The sequence below is a fragment of the Morone saxatilis genome, unplaced genomic scaffold (genome assembly GCF_004916995.1).
Source record: "Morone saxatilis isolate NCDOM2014 unplaced genomic scaffold, NCSU_SB_2.0 Contig18, whole genome shotgun sequence".
NCBI classification, from domain to species: Eukaryota; Metazoa; Chordata; class Actinopteri; family Moronidae; genus Morone; species Morone saxatilis.
In genome coordinates, this window is record NW_023339740.1 from 25,637,285 (window position 1) to 25,641,896 (window position 4,612).

General features: G+C 39.4%; 1 protein-coding gene across 1 annotated transcript in view; it reads right to left on the reverse strand.

Moving 5' to 3' along the window:
• Positions 1–1,945: 1,945 nt before the first annotated feature.
• Positions 1,946–4,612, reverse strand: part of ergic3 (ERGIC and golgi 3) — a gene marked incomplete in the record, with an annotated part of 16,260 nt that continues 13,593 nt past the window's right edge. The window contains 1 exon segment of the mRNA XM_035662826.1: positions 1,946–4,612.

Genomic DNA, 4,612 nt, shown 5'->3' on the forward strand with positions numbered 1-4,612 from the left:
ACACACACACACACCCACACACGTGCATGTGCACACACATGCACACACCCACAGGAAGTTACTCAAGCTGGCGGTAATTTCATTCAGATCTGCTCTGTTTTCTTTGTGTGTGTGTGTGAGGACAATGGTAAAAGCTAAGACACTTTGAAGCATGTGGTTGCCATCTAGTGGCTGATAAATGTAACTGCTACTCAAATTATAATCATTATTAGAGATGACTTTAGATGATGGAGACATTTTCATTTCATCATTTTTCAACTACAAAATATAACAGTTAGACCAGGTTAATATACTTGTATTTTAGTGATTTCTTGTTAGTTTGATTTATGAAGATTGAAGGGACATTTATCAGGATATCAGAATTCCTTCTCAAATCTCCCTCTGAAAAGACATATGGACATGTGTTTGGTCAGAGGGGTCAGAGGTCAGGCAGGATAGCAGTATATTCATAGATTATAGAATTTAATGAGGTAGAAGGATTTTAATGTGTATATTATACTTTTTTTTGTGGAACAAACATGTCAGACACATATTATTGTTTCAAGCAGATTACTTATAAAAATGTCTCAATAGATTTCTGGAGGGGGTCTTTGATGTGGTTCTTCCACTAAGTGATCTTTGGTAAGAAGATGTGAGTTCAGTTTCCTTGTTTATGACAATGATAACTGAGTCACAGTCTGCGATGGTGACTTGACTTTGACTCAAACACTGTATCTGATGGCTCAGCTCTGATCAGAGCAATGGAATCAAACAATGGAAACACACAATCGACATCATCACAGTTAGCTCATTAGTTAGCTCTTCATCAACCAAGAATTTCTTTATTTACAGCACTTTAAATGTGGTTTAATGTGAGGAGATCTACACAATGAGGAGGCAGACAGTGGAAGCTGGTGTATTTAACATTTATTTTCTGTCATTTTAAAAACTGTTTGAGGACAATCAAAATATAAATACATTTCTCTCTCACACTCATCCACACACACACACACACAGCAACTGGCATCAGAACACACGCACACACACACAACCCCTGCCCCTGATTTAGATGTTAAAAGGTGCAACGACCAACCATCAGGACTCATCGTGATCCAACTGCACCATCCAGAGTTCAGAAACCATTTGAACACAGAGAAAGAACAAATATTGGACAGTTTGTGTCTCTTTACAACCATAATACTCTTATACTTGTTTATGTGACCTCCAACAGTCACATGAGCTTCAGTCCCACTGAACCGACATCATGATGACATAAGCTGCTCCTACATACTGTATTTGTCAACCGAGTGAATCTACAGGAGAGTCTAACAGAAGTTAAGTGTTAAAACCATTAAAAAAAAAGAGGTTTGGTTCAGTCCTGCAAGGTCTAACCATGTGAGATTTTGTACTTTAAGCAATAACCTGTGACATATTTAGAATAAATGTACATCGTTTCCAGGATATAATCTTCGAGTGGGCAGGAAGTGAGTTGTTTTGTTGTTGTTTTCTGTTTAGACAGACAGAAACAGAAGAACTGGGACATGGTGATCTACCACACACACAGAAAAGAGCCACACGTGGAGAAACTCATCAAAACACATCTGAGTCCTGCTGACTTTGACTGACAGGTGATTAGTAGAGTGAAGTGTGGACTTAAATTAAGGATCATCCAAAAGCCCTAGCAGGTTTTGCCTGATTTAGCCAGATCCTTGTTTATATTATATTTTTATTCCATCATTTCAGCACTTTCAACCGCTTTTTTCTCAACTTTTTAGGAAGAACAAACTCCAATTATTGAGCGAACAACCTTTTGTTTCCAGTCTTATTGACAAAAAGCAACACCAGACATGTCATTTGGAACAGTGTACACAACTATTTTGATAATTCACTTTTTTTCATTTTTCAAAGAAAAAAAAGTCCCAAATGTGGAGATTTGTTGCTCTGCTTTTCATGTCTTTATAACTGAATATCTTTGTGCTTTGGGCAGTTGGTCGACTTACGACATTGTCACCTTGGGCTCTGGGACCTTGTGAGGGGCTTATTTACAACCTCATCTGACATTCGATATATTATATATTAACTGATTATTTAAAAACAATAAGATTAATGCATCACAAAAATAACTTGCAGTCCCATTTGCTCCGTAGCTAACAGAGAAAAGCACCTGTGGCATTTGGTATTAGACAGACCGACAGTGTGGACTGCACTGATGCTAAACTGACTGTTATTAGTAGACTCTGACAATTTGGATTTCCAATCGTCCTTGAACACCTCAATAATTGAAAAAGAAAAAGCTAACTTCGGAGTCCCAATCTGTAAAATAGATGGTAAATATAAACTATGTTTGATTTGTAATGAATGGGTCAGAAAATGCCAAACATTCATATGGTAGTTTTGGAAAAAATTCACCCAATTCAATCTCACCCGGCTGGGTCTGTTTCTGTCTGTCTAACACTCAGGACGGTCGACATCGGCTAAAAATAAACACAGAGGGGCGAAGATCAAACCGGCAGAAACATCTGGGTCTCATATGGTGACTCAACACGTGAGTCAGGAAGAAAGTCAGTCAACCCGACGTTTACACACTGTCTTCTTGTGGTCTGGAGCTTCCTGCTGCCTCCCTGTCGGCCCCTGTCATTAGCTGACAGCTTCTGGATGAGAATAACACTTCTGAGTATCACAGGGCCACAGGAGGAGCACCATCATCTGAAACAACTGGTTGTGTTATGGTTCTTTAACATTCCCCAACTCCCCAACTCCCACAGACCAAATTAAAAAAAGCAAAAAAAAAACCAACAACCCATAAGCATATCTTTTAACAGCAGTCTAAAAAGGGCAGATTGTGTTCCATTATCTCAAAGAAAGAAAGAAACAAGCAAAATAGAAGCAGCCCTTTTCCCTATATTAAAAAAAATCTCATCAACTTAATCTGAATGTGTTTTTAACACTGACACAGTGCAGTGCAACACTCGATCTGGTGGGATTCATATATTATTTAGTCGTTTCCCTCCTTCCTCTGAGGCAGTGCTGGATGTGTCTGTACAGTATTTACACTCCTGAATACAGAACGAAAAGAGGTAAAATCATATGAAGAGTTCATTTCCAAATCGCCGCATGAACACATTAAAGGAAGGGTCCGTCGAAGGGTCATTTTGTCAGTTAGGGAGGTAACTTCCCCTAAAACAGGGCCAGAATTTGCATACAATTTTCTGGTGGCAATCAATTTAAAACATTGGGTGTCAGAAAAAGGGAGGATGAACGCAGAGGAGAGGGGAGGAAGAAAAAGCAGGGCTGAAAGCTGTGTCACTGAAATCACAGTGATTTTTCTGATTGGGGTTCATGTTCATATTCCAAGTTGAACGAGCCGAAGTTAAAGCTGGGGGACAAAAGAAACTGAGCCACGTTATGCACATTTTGGCTGCGGCTCCTCGGTTTTACCTCAACTGACGCTTAAAACACTGAAGGAATTTGGCTTGTTAAATGTCTGGCTCCATTTACACTGCAGGACTTCCATCAGCTTCTGATTGTGTCAAATCAATTAGTCACCTATTCAGTCTTAAAATCTTTTAAAGCCACTATGTGTAGGATTTTTGTGTAAGTTTGTGTAGACCTGCTGGACTTCTATCATCAATGGTTGTGATCGGACAGAGACACAATGTGAGCCTGATCATCAGGACATCAAAGACCCAACACAGGGAGATGGAGCTCCAAGCACCAACCTCCTTCTGGATGGAAAAGCCTACACATAGTGGCTTCTAATCAAATAGTGTCATTAAATCAGTTTGTTTCAAGTATTTCTTGTACATGTCTTTATGGAAATGTCACCCAAAATCTTTCGTTTCAACTGCTCACAACTCCCGGATGGTTACATCCTCACATTCAAAGAGAACAGAGTTTCAGGCGGTTTCTCCTCAGTTTGTCAGAGACTCAAAACAGAAACACGATATTGAGCTGGTTCTTAAACTCTTTCAGACCCTGCTTGAACACTTGTCTTTATCTGAGGGACTGGAGTTTTATTTAAGGTTACTGTATAGATCAAGTAAACCCAAACGTGACAAAATGTACATAAAGAGTGTCTGTGTGTGGAGAGAACTTAAAGAAGATGGCAGGCGACACTCTGTATTTTTCTTACTGTCACATACACACATCCCATGAAAAGACCGAAACCAGCAATGTTCTCAAGCTCACTAGTTCCTTCTGAAGATGTTCGGGATGTTTTTCTTAAACAGCTGCTCACTGTAGGAGGAGGGAACAGTGCATTTATTGGGAACTACTTTGAGCTGCGGACTGATCTACGTTTGGTGCTGTAGTGAGTGCTTCCAGCTGCAGGACGGTGTATGTGGTGACTGTATTAGTGTTGGTGGTAATGAAGGGACATGTCAACCAGTTTAACAGTGTTTTTGGACAACAGTGGAGCTCGATGTCACAGAGGAATAAGATAAATCTGGCTCTGGATCAGTTCTCTGTTGGGTTTTTCCATGGGATTTGTTGACAATAAGAAAAGTATAAAATATCAGCAGACTTATCCTTAAAACCCAAACAATCATTTTGTGATCTCAATAAATTAGTTACATTAAGATCACACTTAATAATGAGAAAACATTATTAATGTCCTATCGCGCTTTATGTGATT